At 42.3% G+C, this 23,382-nt stretch overlaps 2 long non-coding RNA genes across 2 annotated transcripts; both read left to right on the top strand.

Moving 5' to 3' along the window:
* Positions 1–2,712: 2,712 nt before the first annotated feature.
* On the top strand, positions 2,713–4,163 carry LOC147514445 (uncharacterized). Its single transcript, XR_015213212.1, has 3 exons — positions 2,713–2,960; positions 3,040–3,108; positions 3,190–4,163. It is a non-coding gene; the product is annotated as an uncharacterized LOC147514445 (long non-coding RNA).
* A 10,374-nt stretch (positions 4,164–14,537) lies between these two features.
* Positions 14,538–16,291, top strand: LOC147514444 (uncharacterized). Its single transcript, XR_015213211.1, has 3 exons — positions 14,538–14,788; positions 14,868–14,936; positions 15,016–16,291. It is a non-coding gene; the product is annotated as an uncharacterized LOC147514444 (long non-coding RNA).
* The last annotated feature ends 7,091 nt before the right edge of the window (positions 16,292–23,382 follow it).

The following is a 23,382-nucleotide window of genomic DNA, read 5'->3' as shown; positions in this document are numbered from 1 at the left end:
CCCTGGATCCATTGAACCCATAAAGGGGGGCGATCGGGTCGACGAGGACGGACTTGGGAAGGCTCATCTCTTGCATGGTGTGGTAGAACAAGATGTCACAGAACCGCCGGTCGATCGAACGCACGCTTGACCGGGTCCGGGCCGCTAATTTTGACATGGACAACCAATGCATCATTATGAGGAAGGCAGACTTTGCTTAAATCGGCCTCCGTAAAAGTGATATCGCCTGCGCTGCGACCTGAACCACGCGGGGCGTGAGCTGCCTGGGAGGTGAAATGATAGACTTCCCGAAAAAAGCCAACACGACGCCTTTTCTCTCGGATGAGGTTACGGAATCATCCGAAAAGTAATCACGTGAATAGTTCGATCATTGTCACGATCGGATGAGTGTTGCGGGCTTCGCGGGCGCTGAACGATCTCGTGGACGCCCTCCTCGCCGTGGACGACCTTTGAAACTCTTTGGGGTGACGGCGAGATGGAGATCGACTCACGGACTCGGGCGAGCCATCGGCCAGTGTCGCAAATCGCCCGCCGAATGCTAGTGTATCGCTTGATGTGGCCGGCTTCCACCAGGTCCCGGAGATAGTGTTTAAGCTCCCCAAAGACGCATCGGGTTTCATGGCATTTGGCGTTGTGAAATGCGCAAAATGGCTTGTCGCCGATCCATCGGGTTGCCTCACCGGGCCGGAAGAATGGGGCTCGCTTTAATTTTACCGAATCGTAGCCGGGGAGCGCGCCGATGGCTTAACTCTCTATCGCTCGAGCTGGTGCGCCGGCCTTTGGTGCAAGCGACCTAGGCGCTTCTTTGCCCGTGGTGTACGATCCGAGATCGCGCGACCTCCGGGGTTCTCGCTAAACCGTGGAGTTTTAAAGTTTCGCAACTTGATGTACTTTTGTCCACGCCGAAAAATTTAGAGCTCGATCGATGTCTCTCCGGTTCCTTCATCAACGACCTAGAGAGGTCGGTGTTTCGCGACTTTCGGCAAGCATCGAAAAGGCCGATTGTGGCGAAAAGATTCTTTCAAGCCACTTTCCATGCACAAAGATTCGCCTTGAACCGCCCTAGGAATTCACTTAATAGTTTCGCCCCTCCTTGAATGATAATCAAACAAAGAATCAAGATCCGCCTTCTTCCTTTGTTGTGGACGCATCGGGCCGGGCTTAACAAATCGATAAAAGTCGTTCGAAGGTTTTATAGAATCGATTCCGATTGAAAAGAACCAATCGAGAGCGCCATCCTTGAGGTCGGGCCGGAAATAATCTGCAGTGGAGATGATCAAACTACGGTGAGTCAGAAGTGCCAAACTCTAAATATAGCGAGCCACATGTCAATTTGGCACGGGGCACATCCGCCGCATACATGGAAAGCGTGGCTAGATAAAGTCTTGTGGAGAGGCTTTATTGAGGACCTCTGCGGTGAACGGAGATGTGCAATAGTCTTAAGCATCTTGTGCAATAACTGTGTCGAATCCTTCTTTGCGGCGCTCGGCCAATCCTTTGGGATAACTCATTAACTGTTGATTAACGCCATTGATCTTCGTTTCTCCGCTCCGTTGCCAATTTGTTGTTGCCGGTAACTATCCTTTGAAAGCACGTAAAGTAGCATTTTCCTCCCCGAGCAAGGAAATGCTCTCATTCGCTATTCTAACCGTGGGCAAGGTCTTCGGACTTGATCTTCTAGGCTAACCATGCTTCGTGGGCTTGAGAGTTAGAGATGGATGAACTGATTTAAAGTGGCTCTCAAGTAATCGAAACCACAGACGGTGCCAATGTAAAGGAGTGTTTTGGATTTCTTGTTGGGACCGAAGTTCGCTTCGGTTTAACCGCCACGTATCCTCTTCTTAGTTTTTCTCCTTTTCTTTCTTTCTTGGGAGAAAGGAATCGTGCCCGACGTAGTTCAACTGTGGTATTTATAGGCTTAGGGAAGGATCAATCTAGAAGACACGCGTGTGTTTATGCTACACGTAAGGTCGAGAGATCGGAATGAGTGTTGAAATGGTTATATTATAAGTCATGCACTCATTGGGCCGATGAGGTTATCCCTATTTTCCGGGGATGGGTAATGATTACCCTTGATGGTTATCATTACACGAGGCGTTCTGCCATGTGCTCGTACTGAAATATCTTCGTCCTCCTTTCTCGTAGGTCGCTCTTGGAGGTATTTGCATCGGGTGTTCCCGAGGGAGCTGCTCACAGTTCGGTCTCGAGGGTCGGCGTCCTGAGTTCGCTTACGTTGCACGCGTGCATAATAAGATATCGCTCCCCTACAAATTTAGTTTGAAGTACATTGAGCACAAGTCTTCGCTTGGTACATTGAGCACACGCAGTTTGAGCGTTGCCATTAAAACCGAAAGCTGAAGAATCAGAAGTAGAACCCACAAAGCTTAAATAGAATTAATATAGAAGAAATAAACGGGGATGTAGCACAAAATACTGCTGATTATATGCCTTAGCCTGCTTGTGCTTCCGACTTTAGGACTGGAAATTCAGGGTTCGAATACCTGCATCCCCATATTTTTTTATTTTATGTGCTAATCAATTTATGGGCTTTTAATGGGCCCTGACTAATTGTTCATCAATCGGGCACAAGTAAACCATTTCTATCAACGGGGAATTTTAGAAACATAATTCGTCAAATATTCACGATACTTTGTACGGTATAATAAAAACACTAAAAACTTAATATACCGACACTTTGAAACATATTCTGTTGCCTCTAAAACCCTAAACCCTGAACGCCAAATTATTTCCCCATCCTCAAAAAACATGAGAAGAGTTTTAGTGAACTACGCTTGTCACTATTTCTCCAACAAACCCATCTCTCACACTTCACTTGTTACTTCAACTCACTACTCAAACTTCAAATTCTTGTCGTCATCATCTCATAATAAAAACTCACCAAACCCAAAAACCCCTTAAACCCACCCATTTCTCTGAAAATGAAGAAGATGACCTGGAAGGTAAATTTTTATTATTTTAATCTTTAAATATGAATTAGTTGGGCATTTTAGTAAAACCTCACTATATTTGTGTTTTTAGTGTGTGTAGATTATAAAGATGGGAATGAACAAGTCTCTTTAGATGATGTGGAAGATGTTACTACTAAAGGTAAAAAATTTGTTCGTTTTTTAGTCTTTGAATTGAAGTGTTGGGTTTTTTTTAGTAAGACTCCTTTGGGTATGTGTGTAGATTTTAAAGCTATGATTGAGAAATACTATGAAGAAGATCACGAAGAATCGATACCGTTGATTTATGAAGCGATATTGAGGAGGAAGTTGTTGAAGAAACATGAAGACAGTGATAATGAGTTAATGGAAGAAATTATGGAGAAGCCTAGGGTGAGAAAGCTTCCCGATGTCAAATCTGAATCCGAATCAGACTCTGCTGATGTGAGAGAAATTCTCTGCTGTGGCTGCTTTCCAAGCTATACGAAAGAAAGAAACAAAATAAGCTGGCATAAAAATGTTTGGAATCACTTTGTGCCGCCAACATATGCAGGGACTAGTTGTGTCAGAACTGTGCTGTCACTGATGCTGTCGTCAAGAAAAGAGGCATAAGACTTGCTTGTAGGTGTGTGGTCTGTGCAAATAATGCAGAAGATATTGATCACATGCTTTGGACTTGCGACTTTGCAGGTGAGTTCAGTGATCTGAAAGAGGCCATTCAACTCAGAATTATTATTTTCACCAACTCGGAACCCTGCATTTAGTCCTGATTATGTAGTAATGGCAACTTATAGTGGTTATAGCAAGTTGGCCTTCTACAAGCCTGGAGAAACTGCTTGGACTACCTGAATTTTGAATGCAAAAGGATTCATGATATCATTTATTATAGACATCGATTCTACATTTTGGATTCTAGTGGAGAATTTGATGTTGTGACCTGGGTTCTCCTCATCCAAGATTGTCTAAAGTCGCGCCACCCATTGATCAAACATATATTGGGGATAACAAGTATATAGTAGAATCATCAGGAGATTTGTTGCAACTTACGAAAAAGGAAATCTTCTCAGCAGAAGCTTGAATTTGAAGTCCATAAGTGGGATCAGATTGCGGTTCCGTGGGCTGAAGTAAATAGCTTATGCGGGCAAGCATGAAGCATTGTTTGTAGGTCATAATACTTTCAAACTTTCCTTGTTGCAAGTCGAATTGTATATACTTTATTGACGGATGTTGTGGACGAAATCCACATGAAAGTCTACAACTTGGAAGATCGGATCGTCAAACCATAATATCCATGTTATTTTGAGGACCTGAGAATATTCGACTATTTTGATTGAGCTAACGCTTCAAAGGTAACCCAACTAAATGCTACTTTTCTCTTCTTGAACAAACTTAATTGGACATTTATTTTTGTTTTAGATAGTTGACATTGACTTCCGGGTATGGATGGTTGATCTTGTTCTTTTTTCTTTAATGTATGCAATGTTTCCCATTATAAATGAAAAGCATCACAATATTTTATTCATTTGTTGAAGTTGTAAAACTGTTTAGAGTTTATAACTATTTAGTAACATGAATTTTCATTTTTTCCAATATGGTACGACGTTTTTTTCTTGTCTATCGGTACCACGAACTTCCAATATGATACATTTAGATATTATCGACCAAAATACTCACGCCTATTTTTTATTTATAATTTGTAACTAAGTGTATCTTTTTCATTCACCCTACCACCACCAACCAAAACCTTTTTTTTTTTTTTATCTAATGTAATGTAGGGTGGTGGATGAAAAAGATATATAATCACCATCGGAGTCACTATATTGGGACGGGTTAGATGACTATAATAACTTAAGTAATGGAGTGACAATTTGAAATTAAGGACATAAAGACATTTTGGTCGATAATGTCTAAATGTATCAAATTGGAAGTTCAGATTAAATATGTTAGGTGAAAAAAAGTTTGGATACTATTTAGGAAACAAAATGAAAGTTTGTAGTACTAAATAGTTATAAACTCAAACCGCTTTTACTTGTAAAACTAAAGTTGACATACGCAAATGATTATTTGAAAGCCTGAAGCTTGACACGATGTTTGTAAGAGCAAGGGGAGTAAATCTAATTGAATCCTTTTCCCGCTTGGATTGAACGACGCAGGTGTCAAGCCCAAAGCGCTTTTGGCAAATATGAGTTCATCTGGTGGGGAGTGAAGTATGGTGGTCCGATGGATGTTGCTATGCAGGTTCTAAGATCCGAAGGTGGTATGATAGGCCTCTTCAAAGGCCTTGCTCCCACCTTTGAACATGAAGTTCCTGGAAATCTTTGCAATATGAAGGTGACAAGCAACTATCACAGGTGGACAAGACACTTCAGGGTTGGGGAGGAGTCCATGATTGTTGCTGGAGCCTCATTTTGGCGTATGCTCTACTCCACTCATGTTGTCAAGAGTGATTACAAGAATCCTAAATTTTTCTGGTTCCATCGATGCTTTTAAAAAAAACTGGCGACAGAGGGGAGTAAAAGGTCTACACGTTTCCTTTTGAATAAAAGCGACATCACCTGACCAAGACAAGTATTTGCTTGCCTTCTTCCCAAACTTGGGTCACACTTGCTCGCTCATTTCATTGCCTCTCCTCCATTCCGCTTATCAATGCGTTTTTATTCTCTTTACGTGAGGATTCTCTTGTTGATAAAAGGTTGGGGTAAAAAACTATAGCTTCGTGTGTGATGCGTTTGTGCTCTAGGTTGTTATCATGGCGATATCGTCCATTATCGCGAGGAAGGAAACGACATGAAGGAAACTTCTCCGCTGATAATGGAAGAGATGGAGTTTCAACCCCGCGATGCATAGTGATCGCGGGAAGAGGAAGCCGATGCTTTGTAGAGGCGAAGAGTCATAAAAGCGTTCTAGGAGGGCTGGGCGTCCCACGGCGGCATTGTCTTTAAGGTCGCCGCATGCGGATAGGCGACGTGCGGTCGCCTAGCGAGTGTAAAGACACAGGGGGCAAAGGCCGTCAGCCCGCTGAACAGTGAGCTTCGTCCCGCGACCGTGTGGTGTGGGGGGGCGAGTTCTACGATGAGAGGCTGGGAAGAAAGCGTATGGTGAACGCCTTCAATCGGGGCTGTAGCTTCCACTGGCACCCATAGCGACCCGGTGTCACGAAGGGATCAGACGGATGGTGACAAGGGGCGAAGGTGAAGGATGAGGACATGGACAATGCAGGGGACGATGGATATGGCGCTTGTTTGGTAAACTCGGACATCTTGAGTTGTTATGTCGATTACTAAAGTGACCCGATTAGTTAACTTACTTCATGCAGTTTTTGCGGATATGACAAAAGGCGAAAAGATGTTGTACAAAAACAGCGGAGATGAATGGCAACCACCCGTCGAGCTAGGATGTACGCGGTAAAGCGTGGGGGAGACAAGAAAAGCTAAGATTTGATGGCGACCAAGTATCGAGGAAGCGCCACTCGGGAGAATGCAGCGTTAGTGGTGGCGTGTGAGTTAGAAAGGGAACTAAATTTGTGGTGGCTACTTATCACGAAGAAATGTCGAGGAAGGTGGCGAAAAGCGAAGGCGTTATCGCGTATGGCCTTTTATGCCGCTATTTCCCCAGACGAAAAAAGTATAACCACCCGAGGAAAAGCGGTTCTTGGCGATGAAGGAGGGAATGAGATCGTGTGATCGCGGGGATCGACATCTTTGCTTCGACTAAAAGCGACCAGGAAGATAAGCATGTCATCGAGAATCGATAAAGGTGATCTTCATTTTGACTCTGTTAGTCTTGAGTTGTAAATTTAGTTCACATTTTCTCTCTTATCGAGAAATCAACAATAGAGCTGTGTTTTAGGCTTTGCACGGCGATTCGCCATTTTATTCAAGGAACCTGGTTTCCCCCGAAATTGGCGGTTCCACACTTGGTTAATTTTGTAATGATCATTGATATGGATTTCTGGGTAATCCAGCCGGATCGGTGGATGTAGCTGTTATGATGCATGGTTATATAATCGATTGGAGATGTTCCGTATGTATATTGCCATGGACTGGTGTGTAATTAACGCTCTGCTTAGGATTCTAGTAATATGCGTCCTGTCTTGTGGTCACCCTAGAAATATAGGTCGTCGACGTGACAGGAATTGGAGGGGTCAATGGATCATCGCGGGCTCTAGGAGCGATCTGCTCCATGGGGAGCGTTACGTGTAGTCAATCGTACATATAAGTCATCAGCATAACAAGACACAGTAAAGTCTGTAGAGCTCGAAGCTCCGAAGAGTCATATTGCTGAGGAGCGTTCTCGTGTGGTCGATCCTAGAAATATAGGTCCTCGACGTAACAAGACTTGGAAAGCGTCAGTAGAGCTGTAAAAATATAGCTCCGGAGAGCTGTATGCTCGCCTTGAAGCGTTCTCGTGTTGTGGTCGATCCTAGAAATATAGGTCCTCGACATAACAAGACTTGGAAAGGCTGTAGAGCACAAAGCTCCGGAAGAGCTATGCTTTCAGCGAGAAGGCGTTCTCGTAGTCGATCCTAGAAATATAGGTCCTCGGCGTAACAAGACTTGGAAAGGTCAGAGCTGTAAGCTCTTTTGTAGAGCACATAGCTCGAGGAGAAATTTCCATGAGAAGCGTTCTCGTGTAATCCGATCCTAGAGATATAGGTCCTCGGCGTAACAAGACTTGGAAAAGTGTAGAGCACAATAAGCTCGAACCAAGAGTTGTATGCTTTCGCGGAGAGCGTTCTCGTCTCCTGAAACGACAGACTGGGTTTGGTCGAGAATGGTGGACCCGATAAGCGTGTTGTTTATCTATCTTTGTGTAAAGGCTGGTTGACTTGTCACTACAAGTAAGTAGATTATACCTTACTAGCTAACCCAAAAACGTAGTTTTCATTAATGTGAACATAAAGATATACAAGCGTGAATATCGCTAATGGTAAAAAATTTCATGAATAAGTATTCCAAAGTGCGGCAATATCTTCCCTCTTGGGTTCTTAGCGGTATGCTCCATTCCCGACTGGCGTTCCACGATGTAGGGGCCTTCCCATGTGGGTGATAACTTGGAATCGTCTTTGCGTCTTTTTCGAGCACTAGGTCTCGGGTTGAAAAAGACCTAGGATGAACTTCGCTTGTTGTAGGAGTTCTTGAGTTTCTTTGATAAGATCGACTTCGATGGCGACTAAGTCCCTTTTCTTCCAGCAGTCGACTTCTCCGTGCTAACAGGAGTCGTTATGTCTGATTCGACAAGTTCGGATCAGTCGTAGTAGTTGTATCGGCTCGGTGGGAATTCGACCACGTTGCCATAACATAAGGAGAATGGAGACTTCGCCCGATGCTTTGGATCGTGTGTGGTGCGGTGGGCCCATAAAATATTCTCAATTGATTTGGCCATTGGCTTTTATTCTTTTCAATCTTTTTCTTCAAGTTTTCCAAGATTGCTTTGTTCTTTACATTTGACCATTACTCTGGCGTCTTGTGGAGTAGAAAAGCGTGAAACGATCTTCCACTTGGCTAGAAACTCTTTAACCGTTACGCTTTGAACCGAGGCCCATTATCCATTACTAATGTGTGTAGCAAACCGAATCTGGTGATGATGTGGGTCCAAATGAAGTTTCGACATGTAACTCCTTGGCGTGTGCTAAAGGAATAGCCTCTACCCACTTGGTGAAGTAATTGGTTTCTTGCTAGGACAAATCGGAAGCCGATACTCTTCTTTTGTGGGATAAATGGGCCCATAATGTCCATGCCCCACATGTGGAATAGCCGCGGCTCGCTATCTTGTCGGTTAGCGGCGGGTTGGATGATATTGTGGCCAAATGTTTGGCATTTGAGACATTTGAGGGCGTATGCTTTGGCATCGATCGCATCCGGGGCCAAAAATATCCTTGAGATGGCCTTGTGGGCTAACGGCGGCGCCGGCGTGATTTCCACATTCTCGCCGTGGATTTCTGCAAAAAATCAAGCCGACCACGATGCAGGGTAATGCACCGTAAGTCGCGGGCCTCCAGTAGGATTTCGAACAATTTGTTATGAACCAAACAATAGCGTCGTGGGCTTGGTAGGGGATCAGCTTAGCCTTTGGTGCGCCTCCTCGGGGGCGTGCCGCTACTGAATATAATAAATGATGGGTTGCATCCATGTTTGACTCAAGCCCAGTGGCGGAGAGGAAATAGGTAAACTTATCATCAAGGTGTGGTGGAAGCGGTATGCGGGTCGATCGTTGACTTCTATGAGAATTTGTCGGGGAACGCATTTCGAGTGCGGGTAGCCAAGTAAAGCTAAAGCTGTCTGGCGTGGCGGTTCTCCTCCATAAAAATGATGTATGTGTACCGCTTAAAAGAAGGCAATAAGCGATGAACGGCACGAAGATACTTGGAAAGGTTACCTTCGTGGGTAGTGTACTCTTTTTGCAACTGGCCGAAACGACCGGTTCGCGAAGTCACTAAAGACTTGGATCTCTTCGACGGCGAGCTGCAGCTGCGGTATCTGAAGTCCCACGATCGGCGCCTCATTACTCGCCTCATTGTTGGAAGTGGCAAAGTCGATCGCGAGCGGACTTTTCCATCACCGTTCCATCGGGTGAAACTAAGACAACCCCGATGCGCCGGCCGGGGATTATAGAACCATCTACAAAGAGAGACCGGTGGATTTGATGTGCTCCTTCGAATCTGGGGAGGTCGGTCTCCCTTGTTCCCAATTAGGGTCATCAGCGGGAAATCCGGCTAGAAAATCGGCAGCGACACATCCGCCACGGGAATTCATGGTATGAATTCAAAGTGGTGTTCGCCGAGTTCTTCGAAACCAAACCGCCATTCGAGTAGTTTTGTTTTCTTTGTGGAGAATTTTCTTCAATGGGAGGTCGGTAAGAACTTTGATTTGATGCTTTGAAAGTAAGGCTGAATTTCCGTGCGAATATAACAAAGCAAAATCTTGCTCTTTCGGGAAGGAGTAATTCTTTTCGCTGTCGTGGCGTCTTGCTTGTGAAGTAGATCGGTTTTTCTGAATTGTTTTCCTCTTTGAAGAGAACCGAGATTCGAAATCGGATCTTGCCGGATAGAGCCCCCGTCTCTCCATCTAGGTTTAGCTAAGGCGAGGCGTGGTGAGGTACTCTTTGAGAGTGGCGAATGCTTGATGGCACTTGATAAGCTCCATGAGAACTGCTTCGCCTTTTTAAGGAGTTGCAAAGAGCGGTCTACACTTATCGGATGCCCTTGATATGAATCGGTTGAGTGCGGCGACCATGCGACAATTTCTGTATTTGTTTCTTCGATGCGCGGATCGGGCATGTCTAAAAACGCTTCGGATCTGGTGCGGATTAAACCCGATCCTCATTGAGACACTTGATACCCTAAAACTTGCGGAGGGCGGCTCCAAAAGGCATTTCTCTGGATTGAGTTTCATGCCCGTCACGCGTAATCGAGAGAGCACTTGCTTCAAGGTGGGCGAGGTGATCACCGGCTTTCTTACTCTTGACGACCATATCATCGATGTAGACCTCCATGGTGTAAGCCTAACATGTCTTGGAACATGTCGGTGACCAGGCGTTGATCACGTTGCTCGGCATTTTTCAAGCCGAATGGGAGAACGTTAGCAGAATAGATCCTTGCTGCTGTTATGAAAGAGGTATTCTCTTGATCCTCCTCTGCGAGTGGGATTTGGTTGTACCCACTGTATGCGCTTCCATGAAGGAGAGAAGCTCATGACCACAGTGCGGTCGACCCGGTCGGTCGATCGCGGTAGGGGAAAGCGTCTTTTGGGTGGCTGATTTACATTAAATAAAATCGGCGATAAAGCGAACTGTTCCGTTCTTTTTAGATGCGCCCGCGATGTTAGCGATCCACTCGGGATAGTCTACTTTTCGGATAAAACCGACTTGCTTGAGTTTGTCGACCTGCGTCATTGATGGCTTTTTGAAAACGCAGGGATAGTCGGCGAAGGTCGTTTGTCGGTTGGTCTAGCATAGGGATTAACATTTAGTTTATGGCATCGCATTGCGGGATCTATCGAACACATCGATATCACGACCAAGCAAAACATCTTTATTCATAGATAAAGAAATTTACAAGGTGGGTTTTGATGGTGGGGTCGAGGTTAGCCCCTACATATACAAACTTAGGGTCGTCTTGATTGCCAAGATTCACTTTTTCTTTTACGCATTTGGAGGTTTTACAAGCGATGGCGAAACCTTTGGCGACTTCGCTATCGGAGGAGGTCTGAACACACGGTGGGACGACTGGTTTTGGTGCACTGGTGGTGGAGCGACTGTTGCTCGGCAACGCTGCCAGGGGTATCCACGACCTGGGGAGTGGGAACTGGCTGCAAACACATTGATGGTGTGGCTGCTGCTGTCAACTGTGGCGGCCTGACATGAGCTGAGACGATCTCGAAACTTTAAGCCCGCATTTGCTCATTGTCGTTGGGTCAATGCTAGAGGTCTTCGCTGGCGCATTAAGGACTCGGGGAGCGAGTGCGGGTATCGGCATTGGAGAGAACTTCTGCTTGTAAAAGCCCCGGCGTTCGTTTGGCGATTCGGGGTTGGACTTCTGCGACTAAGTCACGTGCCATTGTGTAGCTGGAGGGTTCCTGTATGGTGGGAAGCAATTCCGAGGCGGTCTCATCTGTTGATTTGACCTGGTTACAATGGTACGCTTCAAGTTGATTGCTTCTAAGTTCCATCATGCCTCGAGGTCACGGGAAGCGGAGAACTTGATGTAAAGTGGGCCATGTGCTTTGCATCGATGAATCCAACTTCGTCCGAGGATGGCATTGTATGGCGACTTTGTTTGTCCGGAACGGAAACCGTGTATGGCGGAGTGATCTTGTCCTCTCTAGATCCCACCGACAATTTGGGAGTATAATATCACCAATGGGATCGCCCCGGATCCATTGAACCCATAAAGGGGGCGTCGGGTCGACGAGGATGGACTTAGGAAGGCTCATCTCTTGCATGGTGTGGTAGAACAAGATGTCCACGAGAACTGCGGGTCGATCGAGCGAGCGGCTTGACCGGCCGGTCGCTAATTTTGACATGGACAACCAATGCATCATTATGAGGAAGGCGGACTTTGCTTAAATCGGCCTCCGTAAAAGTGATATCGCTGCTTATTTGCGACTGAACACGCGATGTGAGCTGCTGGGAGGTGAAATGATAGACTTCTGAAGAAGCGCCAACCGACGTCTTTTCTCTCTGGATGAGGTTCACGGAATCATCCGGAAAAGTAATCCGTGAATAGTTCGATCATTGTCCGCGATCGGATGAGTGTTGCTTCGGCTTCGTGTAAAACGATCTCGTGGGCGTCCTCTAACTGCGTGGGCGACCTTGAAACTCTTGGGGGTGTGGCGAGATGGAGATCGACTACGGACTTCGGCGAGCCATCGGTTTATTATCGCGAAATCGCCCGTCGGGAATGCTAGTATCTTGTTTGATGTGGCGGCTTCCACTAGGTCCCCGGAGATAGTGTTTAAGCTCCCAAAGCAAGCATCGGTTTCATGGCATTTGGCGTTGTGAAATCGCATAAAATGGCTTGTCGGGCCGATCTCTCGGTTTTGCCTCGCCGGGCGGAAGAATGGGGCTCGCTTAATTTTACCTGGAATATAGGCGGGGGCCCAGCGTCGGGATGGCGAACTCTCTACTGTTTTTTTCGGCGGGTGCTTTGGCCTTTGGTGCAAAAGCGACCTAAGCGCTTCTTTTGCCCCGTGGTGTACGATCACGAGGCTAACTGCGACCTCACGGTTCTCTGCTAAACCGTGGGAGTTTTAAAGTTTCCTGCAACTTGATGTACTTGTCCACGCGGCGTAGAGCTTTCGGGCCGGTGTCTCTGGCGTTCCTTCATCAACGACCTAGAGAAGGTCGGTGTTTCGCCTCGGCAAGCATTGGAAAAGGCGATTAATGGCGAAAGATTCTTTCAAGCCACTTTCCATGCACAACATGATTCGGCCTTGAACCGTCCCTAGGAATTCCGCGAATAGTTTAAGTCCTCCTTGAATGATAACTGAAACAAAGAATCAAGATCTGCCTTCTTCCGCCTGTTGTGGACGTACTGGCTGGCGAACAAATCAGTAAGCTGTTCGAAGGTTTTTATAGAATCAGATTCCAGTGAAAAGAACCAATCGAGAGCGCCATCCTTGAGGCTGGCTGGAAATAATCTGCAGTGGAGATGATCAAACTCTGGTGAGCTGTAAAGTGCCAAACTCTAAATATAGCGAGCCACATGCTGACCAGGGCACATGCTGCCGTCGTACATGGGAAAGCGTGGCTAGATAAAGTCTTGTGGAGAGGCTTTATTGAGGACCTCTGCGGTGAACGGAGATGTGCAATAGTCTTAAGCATCTTGTGCACAATCTGTGTCGAATCCTTCTTTGCGGCGTTCTGGCCAATCCTTTGGGATAACTCATTAATCTGTTGATTAACGTCATTGATGCTGTTCTCTGCTCCGTTGCCGACTTGTTGTTGCTGGTAACTATCCACCTGAGCACGTAAAGTAGCATTTTCCTCCCTGAGCAAGGAAATGCTCTCATTCGTTATTCAAACCGGTGGGCAAGGTCTTGGACTTGATCTTCTAGGCTAACCATGCCGTGGGCTTGAGAGTTAGAGATGGATGAACCCGATTAAAGTGGCTCTCAAATAATCGAAACCCACAGAGGCGGTGCCAATGTAAAGGAGTGTTTTGGATTTCTTGTTGGGACCGAAGTTAAACTTCGGCGAACTGCCTACGTATCCTCTTCTTAGTTTTTCTCCTTTTCTTTCTTTCTTGGGAGAAAGGAATCAGGCCCGACGTAGTTCAATCAGGTGGTATTTATAGGCTTAGGGAAGGATCAATCTAGAAGACACGTGTGTTTATGCTACACGTGTAAGGTCGAGATCGTGAATGAGTGTTGAGCTGGTTATATTATAAGTCATGCACTCATTGGGTGCTGATGAGGTTATCCCTATTTTCCGGGGATGGGTAATGATTACCCTTGATGGTTATCATTACACGAGGCGTTCTGCCATGTGCTCGTACTGAAATATCTTCGTCCTCCTTTCGTGGGGTCGCTCTTGGAGGTCATTTATACACGGTGTTCTGAGGGAGCCGCTCCGCGATTCGGTCTCGAGGGTCGGCGTCCCCGAAGTTAAACTTACGTTGCAGCGTGCATAATAAGATATCGCTCCCCTACAAATTTAGTTTGAAGTACATTGAGCACAAGTCTTCGCTTGGTACATTGAGCACACGCAGTTTGAGCGTTGCCATTAAAACCGAAAGCTGAAGAATCAGAAGTAGAACCCACAAAGCTTAAATAGAATTAATATAGAAGAAATAAACGGGGATGTAGCACAAAATACTGCTGATTATATGCCTTAGCCTGCTTGTGCTTCCGACTTTAGGACTGGAAATTCAGGGTTCGAATACCTGCATCCCCATATTTTTTTATTTTATGTGCTAATCAATTTATGGGCTTTTAATGGGCCCTGACTAATTGTTCATCAATCGGGCACAAGTAAACCATTTCTATCAACGGGGAATTTTAGAAACATAATTCGTCAAATATTCACGATACTTTGTACGGTATAATAAAAACACTAAAAAACTTAATATACCGACACTTTGAAACATATTCTGTTGCCTCTAAAACCCTAAACCCTGAACGCCAAATTATTTCCCCATCCTCAAAAAACATGAGAAGAGTTTTAGTGAACTACGCTTGTCACTATTTCTCCAACAAACCCATCTCTCACACTTCACTTGTTACTTCAACTCACTACTCAAACTTCAAATTCTTGTCGTCATCATCTCATAATAAAAACTCACCAAACCCAAAAACCCCTTAAACCCACCCATTTCTCTGAAAATGAAGAAGATGACCTGGAAGGTAAATTTTTATTATTTTAATCTTTAAATATGAATTAGTTGGGCATTTTAGTAAAACCTCACTATATTTGTGTTTTTAGTGTGTGTAGATTATAAAGATGGGAATGAACAAGTCTCTTTAGATGATGTGGAAGATGTTACTACTAAAGGTAAAAAAATTTGTTCGTTTTTAGTCTTTGAATTGAAGTGTTGGGTTTTTTAGTAAGACTCCTTTGGGTATGTGTGTAGATTTTAAAGCTATGATTGAGAAATACTATGAAGAAGATCACGAAGAATCGATACCGTTGATTTATGAAGCGATATTGAGGAGGAAGTTGTTGAAGAAACATGAAGACAGTGATAATGAGTTAATGGAAGAAATTATGGAGAAGCCTAGGGTGAGAAAGCTTCCCGATGTCAAATCTGAATCCGAATCAGACTCTGCTGATGTGAGAGAAATTCTCTGCTGTGGCTGCTTTCCAAGCTATACGAAAAGAAAGAAACAAAATAAGCTGGCATAAAATGTTTGGAATCACTTTGTGCCGCCAACATATGCAGGGACTAGTTGTGTCAGAACTGTGCTGTCACTGATGCTGTCGTCAAGAAAAGAGGCATAAGACTTGCTTGTAGGTGTGTGGTCTGTGCAAATAATGCAGAAGATATTGATCACATGCTTTGGACTTGCGACTTTGCAGGTGAGTTCAGTGATCTGAAAGAGGCCATTCAACTCAGAATTATTATTTTCACCAACTCGGAACCCTGCATTTAGTCCTGATTATGTAGTAATGGCAACTTATAGTGGTTATAGCAAGTTGGCCTTCTACAAGCCTGGAGAAACTGCTTGGACTACCTGAATTTTGAATGCAAAAGGATTCATGATATCATTTATTATAGACATCGATTCTACATTTTGGATTCTAGTGGAGAATTTGATGTTGTGACCTGGGTTCTCCTCATCCAAGATTGTCTAAAAGTCGCCACCCATTGATCAAACATATATTGGGGATAACAAGTATATAGTAGAATCATCAGGAGATTTGTTGCAACTTACGAAAAAGGAAATCTTCTCAGCAGAAGCTTGAATTTGAAGTCCATAAGTGGGATCAGATTGCGGTTCCGTGGGCTGAAGTAAATAGCTTATGCGGGCAAGCATGAAGCATTGTTTGTAGGTCATAATACTTTCAAACTTTCCTTGTTGCAAGTCGAATTGTATATACTTTATTGACGGATGTTGTGACGAAATCCACATGAAAGTCTACAACTTGGAAGATCGGATCGTCAAACCATAATATCCATGTTATTTTGAGGACACAGAATATTCTACGACTATTTTGATTGAGCTAACGCTTCAAAGGTAACCCAACTAAATGCTACTTTTCTCTTCTTGAACAAACTTAATTGGACATTTATTTTTGTTTTAGATAGTTGACATTGACTTCTGGTATGGATGGTTGATCTTGTTCTTTTTCTTTAATGTATGCAATGTTTCCCATTATAAATGAAAAGCATCACAATATTTTATTCATTTGTTGAAGTTGTAAAACTGTTTAGAGTTTATAACTATTTAGTAACATGAATTTTCATTTTTTTTTCCAATATGGTACCGAACGTTTTTTTCTTGTCTATCAGTACCACGAACTTCCAATATGATACATTTAGATATTATCTGACCAAAATACTCCTGCCTATTTTTTTATTTATAATTTGTAACTAAGTGTATCTTTTTCATTCACCCCTACCACCACCAACCAAAACCTTTTTTTTTTATCTAATGTAATGTAGGGTGGTGGATGAAAAAGATATATAATCACCATCGGAGTCACTATATTGGGACGGGTTAGATGACTATAATAACTTAAGTAATGGAGTGACAATTTGGAAATTAAGGACATAAAGACATTTTGGTCAGATAATGTCTAAATGTATCAAATTGGAAGTTCGTAGTACTGTTAGGTGAGAAAAAAAGTTTGGATACTATTTAGGAAACAAAATGAAAGTTTGTAGTACTAAATAGTTATAAACTCAAACTGTTTACTTGTAAAACTAAAGTTGACATACTGCAAATGATTGACTGAAAGCCTGAAGCTTGACACGATGTTTGTAAGAGCAAGGGGGAGTAAATCTAATTGAATCCTTTTCCTGCTTGGATTGAACGGACGCAGGTCGCAAGCCCAAAGCGCTTTGGCAAATATGAGTTCATCTGGTGGGGAGTGAAGTATGGTGGTCCGATGGATGTTGCTATGCAGGTTCTAAGATCCGAAGGTGGTATGATAGGCCTCTTCAAAGGCCTTGCTCCCACCTTTGAACATGAAGTTCCTGGAAATGCTGCAATATGAAGGTGACAAGCAACTATCACAGGTGGACAAGACACTTCAGGGTTGGGAGGGAGTCCATGATTGTTGCTGGAGCCTCATTTTTGGCGTATGCTCTACTCCACTCATGTTGTCAAGAGTGATTACAAGAATCCTAAATTTTCTGGTTCCATCGATGCTTTTAAAAAAAAAAAATGGCGACAGAGGGAGTAAAAGGTCTACACAAAGGATTCGGTTCTGCCATGGCCAGAAGCGTCCCAGCAAATGCAGCTTTCTTCTTGGCCTACGAGGTCACAAGATAGACTGACACTTGCAATACCATATTGGGTGAATTTTATCTTGTAGCATCACAATTTTGTAGCATTACAAGTTCTTTTAGGAGACTTTTCTTCTCGTAAAAAGGTTCTTATCAACGAGCTAAAATACAATTAGTCCTTCAAACTTTTGAAGCATTATGATTGGCCCAAAATCGTCAAATTCGGTTAACTTATGTGGTTTGATGGTGCGCAAAGTTTTGGTGTAGAGTTGTATGTTGATTATGATTGTCTCTAAGAATCTAATGACCTCGAGTCCTTAAGAGGTTAACTTGTCCATGATTTGGAGTTACAATAAAACATGGAAAACGAATCTCTACACTATATGATAGCCGGGTATTTAGAAACCCCTTTCCACGGTCGAGTAGGCAATTTGTAATCTCCATAATTACTCAATTTTGAAACACCTCCCTCACAAAAATTAGAACAAACTCCCTATTTATTAATAATTTAGAAAAGCCTCCCTAATATCACTTAAATTATATAATTATCCCCAATTTTCCTCACTAATATTAGAACAAGCTCTCTTTTATTAATAATTTAGAAAAACCTTTCTAATGTCACTTAAATAACATAATTATTCTCTATTAAAAAAAAATAGATGAGCTTTTCCTACATAATTACAATTAGAATCCAAAAAAATCATGTTAACTATCGAATTTGAGGGATGGGTTTCAAGACTTTAAGACTTAAGAAAAAAAAAGTATTTTAGAGTTTGGTCCTACGCATAGTTGGTTTATTAGATTTTGGTCCAGAAAAACTTGAATATTAGACTTTAGTTCTAGTTCTGTTTGTTCACCGTTAGTGAACTAGGACTAAAGTCTAATATTCAAACTTTTTTGGACCAAAGTCTAATAAACCAACTATGCGTAGGACCAAAGTCTAAAAAGCCCAAAAAAAAAACCCCCCAATGCGCAGCATGGTTTGCATACTTGTCCTAATAGGATACCGATAACTAATACCAACCGACGCTATTTCCCTATAAAAGAAAAGCAACATAGCAGGTTTTTGAACGTAAGACAAAAAAAAAAAACAACGACGAGCAAAAAAATTGGGTATATCTTGGCAACCACACCACCAAAAAAATTGAGTTTAGCCGACGGACCTAGTAAAGGTACACCTACGGCTATAATATGTTGGTAGTTGCCGACGGTTTTAGCTTGTTGGCCGCCAAAATATCACCGTCGGATTAGTTATTTAACATATTGTTAGATTTTTTTTCTTACCCGACGGATATCCCATTGTTTTAAGCCGTCGATATACCAACGGTTAATAATAGTTGGATATTTTCGACGGATATTTTATGTGTACCGACTGTTTTTAGAGTTGGCCAACCAGTTGGAATGAAATACTGCTGAAAACATTTAAGGATTTAACAGAGAGTGAAAAAAGTTTCAGTTCCCACCCAAAATAATAGAAGGAAACATAGTCTCACACAACTACAACAAACAACAGCCGACATCAAAATGTATATTCTCTCTCACTCCCTTACACACTTTTGTCTTAAAAATCTCTCACCCCCAATTTTTAGCTCTTTTTCAGTAAATCCAACACCTTCTCTATCTTTTCAACGCCTTCAAATCAAAGGTAATTTTTCTTCCTCTAACTCGTTTTCTATTTTGGTTTTAAAGGTAGTATTTTTTTCCTCTAACTCATTTTCTATTGAGCTCAAATGAAGTAACTTCATTCATTTTTTGATATTGATGTCAACAGGTTTGATCTGCGTTCTCACATCAAGGTGCGTGTTTAAATTTCCCTCCTTCTTTGGATTTGTGTGGGTTTCTCATTCTAAGCATCAGGTTTTATATAAATTAAGTTGATTTTTTTATGTGTAGACTATGAGTCTGTTTTGAAGTGTGGGCTTGTTGATTTCCGCCAACTATTTGCATGATATTTGATGAATTGTCTTAAAGATAAATTTGCATCTCTTATCTAACAGTGTATGTGAATGGTGAATTTTAGTATGGATTCCTTGTTTCTAATTTGATGAGCTTAACTCATTTTTTTTTTATTGGCAAGCCCGTTTTAAATGAGATCAGTAACTCTTTGATGCTGGCAGGGTTCAACCCCCAGACCTCTGGTATCATCACCCAAAGGTTTTACCTACACTATTAATGAAATTAGGCAAAAAAAATGAAATCTTGAGTTTCGATATGATGCTATGTTTAGGTGTGAGTGATTATAAGATGCATGAATATATATGTTCTTATTTTATTTTCTTTGTTCTGAATTCCTCTCTTTTCTATTTCTTTTAGAAGTTTATTAAGTGATGGAGTCAGTGGGCTTGATAGACAAGAGTTGGATTAACTTGGACAATTTTTGAGATCCACGTTTTATAAAAGGTGTCGAGGATTTTAGTTCCTTTGCCGTGGAACACCATCACAACATGAATGTTATACCATGTCCTTGTAGAAAGTGTCGAAACCAAGGCCCGACAATGAGTCACGATGATGTTGTGATACATTGTTTTAGCCATGGATTTGACAAGACGTATAAATTCTGGTTTTTGCACGGTGAGAAAGAAAGGCCAGAACAACTCAATGAAAATAGATCAAGTTTTCAAGCAAACATGCCTGTGGTGGACATGAATGTAGCATTCACCATTCTTGCAGAAGAACTTAGTATTGATAACTTGGATGTTGTTTTGGGTGAGGATCCAGGTGGTCGTACCAAGGGAGAAGAACTCGTTGAAGGTGTTGAGTTTAATGATAATTTGTGTGAAGCCATTGATAGGGTTATATACTAAAATCATTACTTTTGTATTAACTCTAATTCTTTATATTTTGAATGAGAATCATATGGGCAAATGTTATGCATATTATATATGTTATTAGTTATATGCATGTGTCTAATACTTTATGTTGTAGATGATATGGTGTGTGGTGACACACAGAAGATCATATCATCAGTACCTTATAAAATATAAGTAAACGTTCACAACCTAAATAGATTTGGACAAACCATGGTACGGTTGTAGTATAATATGGTATTAGTCTATCTTGACTATAGGATTACACTAGTACACTTTGTGTGTATTGAACAGGGCCAAGTGAGGTTGTTTCCTTTCATACTGACTATATAAGAGAACAAACACCTCTGTTATTATGGATGCTTGTCCTCTTAATCCGGATATAATAACGGGCACTTACGTGCATTGTACATTGTTTTAAATCATCAATGAGTGAGATTTATTTGTGAATCAACAAACTCGATGGATTGGGTAATGACATTGTATGTAAGGTGTGCTGTTGATTATAGAAGGAATCCGTGACCCGCAGGAAGTCGGGCTGATGATGTCCCCTTGAGGAGCTCATAAGGATTGTCATGTAATCCGACATGACAATGAGGTTGAGTAGTACTACTTAAGGACATAAGAAGTTGATTAATATAGTTGTCAGTAACTTGACTTAATCAACGGGCATTCGATATCTTAAACACGGGGAGATCAACAAGCATATAATATGGAGCCCATAAACATAACACGTAATTTGGGATTAGGGCGGTAGTGCAATAATGGCTTTTAGTGGAATAAGTCATTTGTTGACGGACTTGGGCCGTGTGTTCTGGGCGAACATGGGAAGCCCAAGCGTCAAGAGGCCCAACCCTAATTTCTCCTCATGGTCCCTGTTGTAGCCTATATAAAGGAAACTTTTTTTTCTCTGGCCGACTTACTCATGGTTTTACTTAAGAAAGATTAGTTCAAATTCGGTTCTGACCTTGAGAGTGATAGAGGCCAAGAGAGAAAGAAGAGGGTGGTAGATCGTTGCCCACACAACATCCATTCCATTGATAGAAATACAACAGAAGATCAAGAGGTTGATTCGGATTCATAGATCTTGGATTCTCAGAGTTATCTTAGCCGATCTAATGTATGATTCTCAGAGTTATCTTAGCGGTTCGTAGATCATTCGGTGCAACCATAACGGTTCCTACAGCCATGACTGAATTGTATCATGGATGTACTGACTTCTCTGTTCTTAGATTTGTCGTGAAATTGCTTAATTTGAAGATCACAAATGGGTTGAGCAATAAGGCTTTTACTTATTTGCTTCAACTACTCCGGATGGCGATGCCTAGTGGTAATAAGATACCCAAGAATGCGTACAAAGTAGATAAGATGATTAAAGACTTGAAGTTGAAATGCCAAAAGATTGACGCATGTAGAAATGATTGCATCTTGTATTGGGGAGATAATGAATTTGAGGTTTCTTGTCCTACATGTGGAGTTTCTAGATACAAAATTGCAACCATTGAGCAATTGAGGATGCAAACCAGTAGGGTGCCTGCAAAGGTTTTGCAATACTTTCCTCTTACTAATAGGTTGAGAAGATTGTATAGCGTGGGTTGGGTGGCGAAGGAGATGCGGCGGCATTCTACTAGGGCATCAAAGCCTGGTATAATGAGGCATCCCGTTGACTCGGCAGTGTGGAAGCAAGTGGATTCGAAGTATCTAGATTTCTCTGCTGAGCCACACAATGTTCGTCTGGGACTAGCCACTGATGGCTTTAATCCTTTTGGTACTTTAGGAACACAATACAGTTCATGGCCTGTAATGTGTGTGACATATAACCTTCCCCCTTGGCTATGTATGAAGTCGCAATTCACCATGCTTACAACACTCATTGAGGGTCCAAAACAACCAGGTAATGATATTGATGTGTATTTGCAGCCTTTAGTTAAAGAGCTGCAAGACTTGTGGTGTGATGGGGCGATGGTTAAAGATGCATTCAAAGGTGAAGTGTTCAAAATGCGTGCTATTTTGTTGTGGACAATCCACGATTTACTAGCTTATGGAAATATATCCGGTTGTAAAACTAAGGGCAGATTTGCTTGCCCTGCTTGTGGTCCGAAAACTGCTTCTTTATGGTTTAAGCATGGAAAGAAGCATGTGTATATGAGAACTAGACATTGGCTTCCATTGACATCGAAAGCTAGACATGATACAAGGGAGAGCACGTATGATAAGACAAAGGAACTAGACGAGCAACCAATTAGGTTGACTGGTGTTGAAGTTAAGAGAATGACCAAGAATTTGAAAATCAAATTTGGAAAAGGCAAGAAAATGAAAATGGAGAAGGTGATGAACAAGAAGGCAATGAAGCAGCTTCATGTTTTTCCAAGCAGTCTATCTTTTTTAGGCTCAAGTATTGGAAACACATTGTCGTTCGTCATATCCTTGATGGCATGCATATTGAAAAAAATGTATGTGAAATCCTTCTTGCTATAATGTTGAATACGGAGAAAACTAAAGATAATGCCAAAGCACGCAATGATTTAAAACGTATGAAAATTAAAAAGAAATATTGGGTGACTCAAGTTAACGGGAAACGAGTTATGCCCCAAGGTATTTTTTGGCTTCGGAAAGAAGAGAGGAAGTTGTTCATCCAGACCTTACAAAATCTAAGTGTGCATGTTGGCTTTAGTGGTAATTGGTCCAATATTGTCGAGGAAGATTGTATGGATTTGAAACAAATGAAGTCACATGACTATCATATTTTTGATGCAACATTTGCTCCCGGTGTTGATCTAGCATGCGTATAGAGATGGGAACAGAAAAGAAGCTTGATCTATTATTACAACTATTTGTACTTTCTTCGGTGCTTTATGTTCCAAAAAAGTGGAGATCGAAACACTGAATGTACTGGAAAGGGGTATGATCAAGGCCATGTGTGCTCTTGAGAGAATCTGCCCATCCACCTTCACTATTTGTTTCTATGATGCATCTACCTATTCACTTAGCTTACAAGGCTCGTCAATGTGGGCCTATTTTTTGTAGGTGGATGTATTATTTCGAAAGGTACGTACACAACTTGTTTCTATTTTTGTTTCCTTTTTTTCAACCTACTTCCATTGCTTCTACTATAGTTTAATTTTTTTTCATTTTTTCCCGCTTTGGAAAGATACATGAAAATCTTCAAGGATTCTGTTACAAACAAAGCGTGTCCCGAAAGTTGTATTGCGGAGCGTTACTTGAGGGAGGAGACACTTAT

This window comes from Coptis chinensis, chromosome 2, assembly GCF_015680905.1.
Source record: "Coptis chinensis isolate HL-2020 chromosome 2, ASM1568090v1, whole genome shotgun sequence".
Classification (NCBI taxonomy): Eukaryota; Viridiplantae; Streptophyta; class Magnoliopsida; order Ranunculales; family Ranunculaceae; genus Coptis; species Coptis chinensis.
The sequence above is the reverse complement of the archived record's forward strand: the minus strand, read 5'-3'. Positions and strand labels throughout refer to the sequence as shown.